Consider the following 13,724-nt stretch of genomic DNA (forward strand, 5'->3'; position numbering starts at 1 on the left):
ATGGTTGCCATCGTGAGAGTGCCTGCGAATGGCCTGGCATCTTAATCCTCCGAAAAACCAGGTAACACGTGCCAAACTGTTCCTCGTAATATACTCTAGGAGTTAAAGGGTGTCATCAGTCTTTGCATATAGCCTAGAACCGCCAGATGTTCAGCAGCATTGTTGTACCGCAGGTGGGAGATTGTCAACTCAATCCTACCCATATAGCCTTCGAGCCAGGCTCGACTGGCGGTGAGCATAGATGAAACAAACCAATAAGCCAGCATCCGAGTTGCATGTTACCTGGATGAGGCAAGTGTGCAGGAAGGAGGTCAGGGGTGGTAGTGGAAATTTGCCCTCTCTTCAGGGTCACCCGATTTATTGGCCTTATTGCTGAACCCTATTCTTGCTGGCTATGCAACTCTGTGCACTTTACTCCTGCTAACCAGTGGTAACATGCTTGTTGTGCTTCTCTTTTCAACATGGCAACATTCATATACTCCTGATTGGCATATTTACCATAGCTATAAGTCCCTAGCATATAGTTTCCAAAAGTGTACCCAGGGCCTGTAAGTTAAATGTCACCAGTGTGCTGCGGCACTCATTGTGTAAACCACTGCAGTGACGGAGTAAAGCATGTTTCCACACCTACCACTGTAGCCTGGCTGTGCAGTTTTAACCTGACAATTCATCCTTTCAAAATAAACCCTTTTGACAGGCCCAAACCTTCCTTTTAAAAATTAATGAAGTCACCCTTAATGTTGGCCCTTTTGTCTTCAGTCAGTCAGTCAGTCTATTGGGCAGGATGCCAGCTATTTAAAAGCAGGATATGTAGAAGTTTAATATTCTGCATGTTCTTACTGTGAAAAAGCATAAAAGCTATTTTCTATGTAGCGCACTTCAAATGAGGAAACAGAATGGCAGAATTATTTATGTGTATCCACTGTCTGGCTGTCAAAAGCTCAGCTTTGATTTGTTCAGAATCCTGCCTCTGAGTTTGTTGGGGGTACAGAGACTGTTTAGAACTGGAGTTTAGTGATAGATGTGTGAGGGCACTAGGATTAGCATAGTATACTCCACACTTACCCCCAGCCCTTAGAGTCCAAGTTTAGTGTGGCTGAAGACTTCACCCATTTTGAAAATGTTCAAAGTGAGTAGGGTTAGCCCTGGGAACCTGTCTCCTATTGCATAGGGCGCGCTCAGGGGTCATTCCCACCCACTAGCTCATGCCAGAATACATGTGGCAGCACCAGGCACTGACTTCAGGACACTCCTGGACCTGTGGAAGATCAAAATAGCACTACATCTGCTGTCTGAGACCTGAGAAGAGCCTAGACGTCTGGAACCTGCCCATCCTCTTGTACCCAGGATACGGAAGTGAACTCCAAGAGTCAAAATGCTGACCTCCTGTTCAATCTGCAGGGATACAACAAGCTTCAAGTGGCTTATCTTCAACTGCCCAGCTGATCAGTAGCAACTAGACCTGGGCTTGACTCCACCTACCACCCTATGAGCCTCTAAGTCAGTGGTTCCCAACCTTTTTAGAACCACAACCCACTTTTTAGAACAACAAACTTTCAAGACCCACCTACCTTTAATGGACGTGAGATGGAGTGATTTTTTAATGTGCCTAAAGCATTGTGAAGTACCACATTATCATTTACAGATGGCACATTTTCCCATTGAAATGGCCTCTAACTTTGCACAGACACTGTTTACTGATAAAACTATATAGTGCACAAGTGATAATGTGTGGAATGTGTACTGTGGTTGTCTTGTTAGTCTTTACTTTTATGATCCACATCGATCAAAATAAAGTTCTATGATGATAATGTGTGTGGAAATCGGGTTTCTGGTAATATTTATCATTAGTGGATCGGAATGTCTTGATTTGTTTTGATCATATTAAAATCGCTGTTTCCAGCACACTGCAGAATTAGAAAATAATGTGCTTACTTTTTGCTTTTCCTAACAGTTGAATGTATGCAGTCCATTTACAGGTATTTATATTCTGGTGTGTGGTGCAAAAAAACAATATCACACTTTGCTGTGCTCCAGCAAGATTGTCACATAATTCACTTTAAAAACTCCTTTGACTTTGCAGTTAGAAAGAAAAATACACACCAATTCTGTGTTAAAAGAATCAGCAGCAATTTGTCGGAAGACATAGCCTGACATTTGATATTTGTGTTTGAAGCACAGTAAATGTGACATGATAAACACAGAATTTAAAGGCATCTTTGTTTATTGCTTGGATTTTCCCAACCCACCAAAAATCGGTGCGTCCCGAGCCACAGTTTGGGAAATTATGTTCTAAGTGTCTCCCCGGAGGTCCTGGTGGGTTTTAGAAGTGTACTCCTGTGGTGGATTGAGACTTAAAGGACTAAAGCCAGAAGATAAAATGTTTGACCAGGACAAACTTTGTTAGTGTGTCTGACCCGCACTCCATCGTGGTCAGTGTCAAATTGCACCTAGGACCCGTTCTAATGAACTATTACAGTCACTTTGGGCTCAGTCGCAGCCGGCATGACTCGCGGGTGGAGGGGCAGGAGGGTCGTGCGGGGGGGGGGGGGGGTTTAAAATAGAAAACTTACCTTCGCCGGCAGCCTACATGGAGAAAATGGAGAAAAGTGTACATGACTGGTTTGGTCGGCCCCAAAGGGCTGACCAAACAGTCAGCGCCACAATAGTGGGCAAGCCACTTCTCCCCTGCCCTAGAGCAGGTCCGCTCACCCACCCACTCCCAACCAACCCTTCTGCTTTCTCGCAGAGTGAGAAGCAGAAACATAAAATGGTATTTATAATACCATTTTCTGTTTCTGTTTCTCGCACTGCGAGAAAGCAGTGAGATGACGCTCCTCCGTCCACATGGAGGAGCCGCCCCTGTCTGAGCTTCTGGGTTCAATTCTTACTTAAAACTTTGAAAATTCATATCTCCTGTTTCCCTTATTGGATGTTTGCCATTTGTAATTTTGGTGTCATTTGGTTCATTATATTTTACTATGTTTTTCTAATTTGTTTTGGAATTTTGTATTGTTTTGCATTTTGACTTTGATACTGTGTTAATACTGCATAAATACTTACTCATTGCCCCTTAGTTAAGCCCATCTGCTTTGTGCCATAGGTACCAGGCGGTAGAGCTGGGATTCAATTAGTGACTTTAGTGGTTCACCCTGACAAGGATTCTGATTATTACTTGAGATGGGTACTTACCTCCCTCAACTAATAACTCAATTTCTTACAGTGGTGATAATGTAGTTGATGAGTGAAAATGAAATAGATCCAACTTGGGTATTGAGTTGTGAGATATTTTCAAAAGCACGGAGTACATCTTTCAAAAGTGGATGGCAGCAGCCGCGGTGCGTCCATTGGGGTGTAGGGGCATAGCCCCACTAAGCCTGCCCTGGACGCACCGAGGCAAGAAGTTGCGATAAACATTGTCTTCACAGTTTAAACAATCAATTATAGCGCCACGCCACACACAGGAGGAGGGATAATTAATTACGGTGCGGTCCGGACTCGGAGTGCGCAGGGGGTGGGGGTGGGGCTGCTGGTCTACTGCTGTGAGTGACAGTCCCTGACTGCAGCAGGCCACCAGCAGCACACTTTGCGCATGAGAAATATTGGGCTGTGACTTGCCCGAGCATGCGCAGATGTGATGACAAACAGTGAGGCATTGAGAGAGGGTCAAAAGGGGCCGGGGTTCTGTTTCAGCCGGGCCCCGGGTTTTACAAGGGCTACCAGGGCGAGTACACAATGTGCCCCCCTAGCCAATCCTGGTGCTGCATGCAGCGACAGGATTGGCTGGTCCACCGCGCAACATCCATTATTGGATGCCGCGCGTGGGTGGGGGCAGATGCTCAGCACTGTGGATAGATCTGGCCAATAACTGTGTGACTTGAGCATGAAGCCAGCAGTGATTTGCCATTCATTCGGGAGTCGCGCGCGCCGTTGTGAGGTTGAGTCAGCAGCAGTCCGTTCACCTTCGACCAGCGGTCCACACCCCCCCGGTCACCACACAACAAGACAACACAGCAGAGAGTCACATCGTCCGTTGACTCGTCAGACTCCGACCTCAGTTGAATCACACAGGTGGGTGCGTGCTGCTCATGTCACCGTGGTACAAAAGGGGGTGGTGATGGACGGAGCATCTGAATCAATCAAACACTCACACCCAGTCAAAAGATCTGGGTTTAATCCATCACCGTTCTTTAGCCCACTCTGCCACCCCAGTTCTGACATGGCTATATGCAAATCAGTCTGACCCTGTGCCTCATGGGAACAGTCCAGCCCGAACTGCCAAGCCATGTCTTCCCTGGACCGGAAACAAGCTTCCGAGGACCGGTTTCTGGCATTCCAGCCGTCTTCAGCCCGGCTTGCTTGAATCCAGTGGCAAAGTGAGCAAGGGACTCACGTCTGAGCATACCCTGCCACACTTATGGCAGCCAAAAGCGGTACAAAAGGGGGTGGTGATGGACGGAGCATCTGAATCAATCAAACACTCACACCCAGTCAAAAGATCTGGGTTTAATCCATCACGTTCTTTAGCCCACTCTGCCACCCCAGTTCTGACATGGCTATATGCAAATCAGTCTGACCCTGTGCCTCATGGGAACAGTCCAGCCCGAACTGCCAAGCCATGTCTTCCCTGGACCGGAAACAAGCTTCCGAGGACCGGTTTCTGGCATTCCAGCCGTCTTCAGCCCGGCTTGCTTGAATCCAGTGGCAAAGTGAGCAAGGGACTCACGTCTGAGCATACCCTGCCACACTTATGGCGGCCAAAAGCGGTACAAAATGGGGTGGTGATGGACGGAGCATCTGAATCAATCAAACACTCACACCCAGTCAAAAGATCTGGGTTTAATCCATCACCGTTCTTTAGCCCACTCTGCCACCCCAGTTCTGATATGGCTACACCACTGGAGTCAAGCTATCCAGGCTGAATGAAGGCTGATAGCCAGAAACCGGTCCTTGGATGCTTGATTCCGGTCTGGGAAAGGCATGGCTTGGTAGTTCGGACTGGACTGTTCCCATGAGGCACAGGGTCAGAGCTGATTTGCATATAGCCAGTGTCTAACCCAGGGTGGTGTGGAGTGCAAAAAAAGATCGATTTAGGCCCAGATCCTTGTACTGGGGTGAATGTATGACATTGTTCTACATTCTGTCCATCAACTGTGTTTTTTGCAATTTTCATCCCGAGTGGGCTGGGTATGCTCAGACGTGAGTCCCAGGCTCTCCACACCACTGGAGTCAAGCTATCCAGGCTGAATGAAGGCTGATAGCCAGAAACCGGTCCTTGGATGCTTGATTCCGGTCTGGGAAAGACATGGCTTGGTAGTTCGGACTGGACTGTTCCCATGAGGCACAGGGTCAGAGCTGATTTGCATATAGCCAGTGTCTAACCCAGGGTGGTGTGGAGTGCAAAAAAACGATGGATTTAGGCCCAGATCCTTGTACTGGGGTGAATGTATGACATTGTTCTACATTCTGTCCATCAACTGTGTTTTTTGCAATTTTCACCCCGAGTGGGCTGGGTATGCTCAGACGTGAGTCCCAGGCTCTCCACACCACTGGAGTCAAGCTATCCAGGCTGAATGAAGGCTGATAGCCAGAAACCGGTCCTTGGATGCTTGATTCCGGTGTGGGAAAGATATGGCTTGGTAGCTCGGACTGGACTGTTCCCATGAGGCACAGGGTCAGAGCTGATTTGCATATAGCCAGTGTCTATCCCAGGGTGGTGTGGAGTGCAAAAAAACGATGGATTTAGGCCCAGATCCTTGTACTGGGGTGAATGTATGACATTGTTCTACATTCTGTCCATCAACTGTGTTTTTTGCAATTTTCACCCCGAGTGGGCTGGGTATGCTCAGACGTGAGTCCCAGGCTCTCCACACCACTGGAGTCAAGCTATCCAGGCTGAATGAAGGCTGATAGCCAGAAACCGGTCCTTGGATGCTTGATTCCGGTGTGGGAAAGACATGGCTTGGTAGCTCGGACTGGACTGTTCCCATGAGGCACAGGGTCAGAGCTGATTTGCATATAGCCAGTGTCTAACCCAGGGTGGTGTGGAGTGCAAAAAAACGATGGATTTAGGCCCAGATCCTTGTACTGGGGTGAATGTATGACATTGTTCTACATTCTGTCCATCAACTGTGTTTTTTGCATGTCACCGTGGCAGCAGCAGGCCAAAGGGGCTTGTCTCCTTTGTGTGTCTAAAATGTGAGCAGATTTGTGCCATTTTTCAGGCACCTAATGCTATATGGGTAGTGTAGGAATGTTCATGCCTGATGCCTCACGCGCGCAAGTTATTAATGCGCTATTTGCATGCATTTCCCTTCAAGCACCTTTTACGCCAGTTTGATGAATGATCCAAGCAAATGCTAATGAGGTTAATGCAGCCTACAACAAAGCTTTTTTTCTTGAGGAAGTAAGGACACCTGTTCTCTTAGAAATGCACGATTCATAACTATAGCTTTTGCAGACGCGGCGCTGCCTGCCTCCATTGGTATGCCCTGCCCAGAGCGCTTTTCTTAAACCGCGCGCCGTGGGCCTGATTACAAGTAGAACAGAACACAAAGTGTCACAGAGGTAATGCTAAAATTGCATTCGATCGATTTACTGTTACAGTGAGTGAAAGAAATCCGCACCAGTTGTACCATGCAAATACACGCAAAACTCCACGGAATGTGGAATTACGACCTGGGTCCCATTTTCAGGTCATAAACTAAACCCAAACGAAATTCCAAATTCCGTGCGGGTTTAACGCATACGTTTACCATCTGCTCTGAGCAGGATATAAATGTTCGCGGGGACCGATCATCATTTTTTCCCCCACTTTGACCATCGCAGTGCGGGTGCTTCGAGAACAAACGAACTGCAAGCACGAACATGGCAGCCATTACAGTAGCCTGTGTCATGGCCCCCAGTTTGAGGAAGGACATTGTGGTAAATAAATAAATAATACCCTATTTTTGAATGTATAAATGAATAACAGATAGCTCAATAAATAAGAGTCAAAATTCGAGGTAGTAGGAGTTTCGCAGGTTTATTACAGCATAAAGGACAGGAACAGGACAACCTGCATAGGAATAGGATGGCAGGGCCCAGCAGCGCTGCTGGTGTCAGGATCGGGACAAGGAAAAGGAATGAACTTTTTTTAATAACAGTGCATGAGCATATATACATAACACAAACACATAGCATTACATTGCAATAGGCGTAGCAGTGGGTGGAGCAGAAGGTGTGACGCGTAGCAGTCGCGAAAGATAAGGGTGAAAAGAGGTGTAACGGGGCGTATACATAGACATGTGATGCAAACGTAACAGAATATGTCATGAATGGGGCGGAAACCATGGAGGGGGCTACCTAAGGAGCCGGGACCTCTAACCTGATGGTGCGCGCAAACTAGCAATGACGTATCACTAGGAGAAGCTGGGGGCTATGAACTCTGTGCTAGGAGCAGAGACTGAAGTCTGGAGAGTCAGGGCGACATGTACCTAAGCAGTATCTAGTATCTGATGTTTAGAGAACATGTTGATATAAACTAGAAGTCAGGAGGGGAAAGGCTAACTTGATTCTAAGACTGGACCATGCATTATTCTACATGTAGTACGTGATGAAGAATATGAAATGACCATTAAATACAGTATTTCTCTAACGTGGAGACGTGAAGGCTAGACAATGACGGAAACTATTGATGCGGTTCAGTAGCTTAGGAATGCAGAGAAGGAGGACTGAACTGATAACTGGAACTATAACATACTCTTGGCAGACTCAGAGGCTGAGCCAGGCTGAACCGGGCACTGTGAGGCAGGAAGTAAGTGAAGGGTCGAGGATACAGGTGGGGGCTGTATCGCTCCTCAGCGAGGCTTTAGGAGACAGGAGCTGAATCTGATGTCCGGGCCCTTTTGAGGCCTAGAAACGGGGACTTTACAATGAAATAACGTGCATACTGAGAAACGTGGCAACGTAACTTTACATAGGCCTGATATTCGTAGTATTCACGAGGACTAGAAACTGGCATATTAGAGATGGACACAACTATAATTGCGTCATTAATCGAACATGGGGAATGCATATGCATATTTAATCATGCACACATAACATATGATGGATGACACGTAGGGACACAGAACATGGCAAAATTTACTTTTCCACATTCCCTCCTTGTCACTACGTTTCCATCAGGAAACATCAATATTCATGATACCATCTATCATTTCATACAGTATCATTTGCTCGTCTCGAATTATCCTGGAACGGGATTTAGAACGGGGCTTGGGACTAGGAATACAAGAGGTAGCACAAATGCCGCAAATCGCAGGGCCACATTGTATACAGAGACAGCAGCTGAATATGATCGCTACTGCAATACCTAGGAAGGACAATATTTTCCATCCCCATGCGGAAATTATATTCCAGAACCAACCGGACCATGTCCAGGTGCCTGGATCTTGGTGTATCAGATGGGCAATTTTATGGAGTCTGGTTATAGCTGAATAAACAGACGGCGCGTTATTTGGAATGAAAATGCAGCAACTAGATCCGATGACTCTACAGGCCCCGCCCCTATCGGCCAGTATGACGTCAAGGACGAGACGATTCTGTAAAACGACAAATCTCATAGCAGATTGCTCTTCAGTTAAATTACCTAGAGCAGAAGCAGTCTCGTTGACTACTGCTTCAAGGGTTCTGGTTAACCTACGGATTAGCTTACTATTCTGGATAGGTCCTATAAAGAAAAAGAAACCTCTGTTGAAATCTGTATACTGTTCTAGAGCAGTTTCAGTATAATCGACAATTGGGGACTCCCTTCTATGTCTAACGTGTACTAGATGTGTGTTTCTATGATAATCAGGTGGGGCTAGGAAAACTGGTGGCAGTAGGAAGGCAATGTAACAGGTTCCCTCCCAACCGAGGGGCAGACGAACATATGCAGTTTGACCACAAATAAAATAAGAATGACGTGAAGCTTTGAAAATAGATTTCCCACTGTCACTATACTTGACAATAGTAGTACAATCACTATGTCCTACATGTACGGAACCATTATTTCGGACACATAATTCACCTCTGACTGGCAGTACTGAAATAGCAGGTAAGTCTGGAGTAGTATCAGACTGAACATTCAAGACCATGAAATTCGAAGAATAATTACCTAAATTATACACTTCATTTTCTAGATCTAACCCTGTTCTGTGGGGAAGACCTTGCTTGTCTGGAAAACATGTATTGTTAAGAAAAGACATATCTGTTGAGGATGACGTTAACGTGGACCATGCTCCACACGAACCATTATGTGAGAATGGATAAGGAAAAAGTGGCAGAACTCCCTTCGGTGTCTGGAAAGGGGGGAGTCGACCACACACCCAACAATTAGTGGCATTGCTGGTCTGAAGTGAGTAATGTAACATGCGGATGAATGAGTTATTTCGCATAGCGAGGCGGTAAGAGAGTTCATGAGGAGGCAGATCACTAAACGTGTGCTCTACTGTAGCATAAGCAGACTTATTTACATGAAGAACTGGGAAATACAAGAAAAATGCATAACTGGTGCAGGAAATCATAATGCTGAGAAACAATATGAAACATAGAAAAACGATACATCGAATTGAGTTTTGACTAACTCTCTCACTATGGGGGTCTATTTTATACATGTCAGAAACAGTCTAACCGTTTCACCTAGGGGAGGACTTAGACAATCAAACTGGCTGACTTATTTTACTAGACCTTAACTTGAGTTTATACTCCTGTTGCGGAGTTTTCTCTAACAGGGGAGGGTTTGTAGCAATGTCTTTTGCGGGACAGTCCTTGAGAACAATATTTTGGCAATCCTTCAAATCCTGGGAAATGTTCTTTAAGACGGGTTTCAGTCCATTAAATTGTTTTACATGAGAAAGGTGCACCCAGCCTTTGCGACCTTCCAACTTCACGGCTGTACGGGTGGTGAGGAGGACCTGTCGGGGCTCTTTCCAGCGAGGCTCCAGCGGACTTGATCTGTCGAAATTCCTCACCAATACCATGGATCCTGGAACGATTTCATGCGGTGCCACCTCGGTATTGTCTGGAAATGCGGCGGCAACCTGTGAACGACATGAGTTGAGGGCAGACATCAAGGAAGCTAGGTAATCTGTCAGCATATTACTTGAAACATCGGTAATACTTCGGGGTCTAGGAGTACCCCACATGTTAGGGGGGCGGCCGAAAACGACCTCATACGGGGACAGACCTGATCTGGAATGTGCGACCATGCGCATATAAAATAAAGCGACTGGCAGAGCTACTAGCCAGTCCACACCTTTTTCTTTGCATACTTTGGCGATACGGATTTTCAGAGTCTGATTATGTCTCTCTACAAGACCGGCTGCTTCAGGATGGCGTACACAATGAAACTTCCACTGGTACCCTAACAACAGGGAAACATGCTTCATGAGTTCAGATGAGAATGGCTGGCCGTTGTCAGAATATACGACTCTAGGGAGTCCATAACGGGGGAAGAACTCACGAACCAACTGCTTAGCAGTGGTCGCGGCTGTGTAATCTGGGACTGGATATGCTTCTGTCCACCTGGACAAAGCGCATACAACTACAAGGACATACTTGAAACCTCGACATCGCTCCATCTGAATATAATCCATCTGGAGGACTTCAAAAGGGTGGTCAGGGGGCTGGAATCCACCTTGTTCCACCGGGACACTTTTACCTGGATTAAACTGACAACATATCATACAGGTACGGACTTTCTGCTTGGCTGCAGCTCGTAAATGCTTGTTGAACCAAATGTTCTGGATACTGTCTAACATAGCTTTTTCTCCTAAATGTGCTGGACTATGTGCGGTATTAATAATGACTTGAACCATAGAGTCGGGGAGAAACCATGTGGCTCTACCCTTTGTTAACCATCCTTGATCTGTCTGGACCCCTCCTTGTTCGGACCATTTCTTGATTTCTTCGGGAGTAGCATGTAACTGGATATCTATGACATCTTGAGTAGGGTCCTTAACTGTCATGCATGTGGTCGGATCTGGAGTATGTGTCTGATTAACTGGAATGTCTGGAGTCTGTGCTGTGAGCTTGGCTGTGCGATCTGCTAGATCGTTACCTTGAGAAATGGTGTCAGTAACTTTCGTATGTGCTTTGCGCTTCATGATAGCGATAGATGTCGGTAAATGTATGGCATCTAACATAGCTTGAATAAGGAGACCATGCTGAATCTTGGTTCCATGAGAAGTCATGAAACCTCTCTCCTGCCAGAGCACTCCGAAGTCGTGTACAACTCCAAATGCGTAACGTGAATCTGTGTAAACATTAACTTTCAAGTTCTTGGCGTGTATGCAGGCTTGTGTCAGAGCAACTAGCTCTGCTGCTTGAGCGGACAGGGTATCAATACGGTGTGTTTCAATAACTTCAGTGTCAGTAGTCACTGCATACGCGGCGACTAGTTCTCCTGTACTTGTTCTCATACATGAACCATCCACATAAAGTGTCAGGTCGGGGTCTGGTAACGGAGTATCTGTCAGATCTTGTCTTGGCTTTGTCGTAATGTTAACTACTTCCACGCAATCATGTGTGGCTGGATTTGAATTAACTGATGGTAACAGTGTAGCAGGATTCAGGATGTTGCAGCGTCTGATTTCTATGTGTGGCTGGAACAGTGTCAATTCATAACCTGTTAAACGTGCAATTGTCAAGTGCTGAGTTTGTGTTCGGTTTAAAAGAACTTCCACGGAATGTGGAACTTGTACTGTCAAGGAGTGTCCTAAGACTATGGAATCACTTTGTCTGATAGCTAGTGCTGTGGCTGCAACTGACTTGAGGCACGCAGGCAGAGCCTGGGCTACAGGATCTAATGTGCTCGAAAAATAAGCACAAGGCTTGTATTGTCCTGCTTGATCTTGTGTGAGAACAGATAATGCTGTACCTTCGCGTTCAGTAACGAAAAGTGTAAAAGGCTTACTGTAGTTCGGTGTCGCTAGAACTGGAGCTTGGCATAGGGCTTTCTTTAACTCATTGAAACTAAGTGTATGTTCAGATGTCCAAGGGAGGACAGTCGATACGGCTGCCTCCTGTGTCGTTAACTGTATCAGTGGCTTGGCTAGAAATGCATACTGAGGAATCCATTGTCTGCAGTAAGAAGTAAGGCCAATAAAAGCACGTACCTCCTTCTGGGTCTTGGGCTGAGGAAGACTCGCTATTAACTGGATACGGTCTGGTGTCAACTGTCTACCCCTCTTGGACAGTAAGTGTCCTAAGTAGACCACTTGCTGGACACAGAATTGAAGCTTAGAAGGGGACACCTTGTGCCCCATCTCGGCTAGGAAATACAGAACTGTCAGTGATGCTCGCTCGCAAGCACGTTCAGAACGGGCTGTGATCAGGAGATCATCGACATACTGGAGCAGGGCAGTGTCAGTTGGCATGTGAATGTTGTCTAGTTGTCTCTTGAGTGCTTGACTGTAAATACTAGGACTTTCTGTGAAACCTTGAGGAGCGCGTGTGAACATATAGCTCCTTCCATTTAAACAAAATCCGAAAAGGAACTGGCTGTCTGGATGAATAGGAACACTGAAAAATGCGTTCTTGAGGTCTATGACAGTGAAGAACGTGGCTTCGGAATCAATGGCCGTTAATAGGGAAGAGATGTCTGGGACAACTGGGTACTGCGGAATAATACATTTATTAAGCTCTCGTAGGTCAATCACTAATCGATATACTGGGGGTGCATTTGGATCAGTACGTTTCATGACTGGAATGATCGGAGAATTACATACATTGGAGTCAGTTTCTACAACCACTCCTTGAGCCATGAGCTCGTCAATAATTTTGGATAAGGCTGCTACAGCCTCAGGTGGCAATCTGTACTGTCTGATTCGTGGTAACACTACACCTGGCTTGAGAGTCACACGATAGGGTGTGATTTGCATGTAACCTACATCAGTTGGACCTTGCGCCCATAAGTGCTGCGGGACATTAGACAGTCTTGAATCAAAATCTCGTAATACATAGTGACCCTTAAAGTCACGTAGGAACAATCGTATTCCCTCTGGGGAACAGCATATAACTGCACCTAACTCTTTCAGTGTTTTAATGCCTAATAGATTTTCTGGACATGACTTAGTAAGTAACAGATCAGTAGTGCGGGACAATGGACCTACTTCTAGAGAAACTGGTTTTGAAATCTCATTTACGATAGGTTTTCCTGAAAATCCAAGGGAAACATTTCTTGAGCCTGAGAGCGGAGCCCCTGGAACTTCGGCGTGACTAATTGTGGTCCTACTTGCCCCTGTATCGATCAAAAACTTTCTGTCTTTCCCTAATACTTGACTATGAACATAGGGACCTTCTTGATCTACAGGTATCTCGATGAGAGGCAAGCCTACCTCCCTCTCTAGGCTGTTTCATGAATACTGCTGGTACTCTGGATACTCAGACTGTGCATACTGGTACATCTGCTGTGTGACATGCTGTGTTGCAGCGATAGGCTGCGGAGCTGTAACTGTCTGTGGCGCATTCTGTGGCTGAGGAATCTGTGAAACTTGTTCTTGTCTAGGCAGACGTGGTCTTTCTTTAGTCTTACCAGTAGCTATGTTGTGTTTCAGAACTGCACACTCATTTATAAAATGACCTGGCTGTTTACAATAATTGCAGTTCCCTTTAACGGGAGCTGCAGGATGACTGGCTTGATTCGGACCCCTCTTCTGACTGTCTTGAGGAACAGATTGTGCAACTAGTACTTTCATCTTCGT

This window comes from Lissotriton helveticus, chromosome 8 (assembly GCF_964261635.1).
Source record: "Lissotriton helveticus chromosome 8, aLisHel1.1, whole genome shotgun sequence".
Classification (NCBI taxonomy): domain Eukaryota; kingdom Metazoa; phylum Chordata; class Amphibia; order Caudata; family Salamandridae; genus Lissotriton; species Lissotriton helveticus.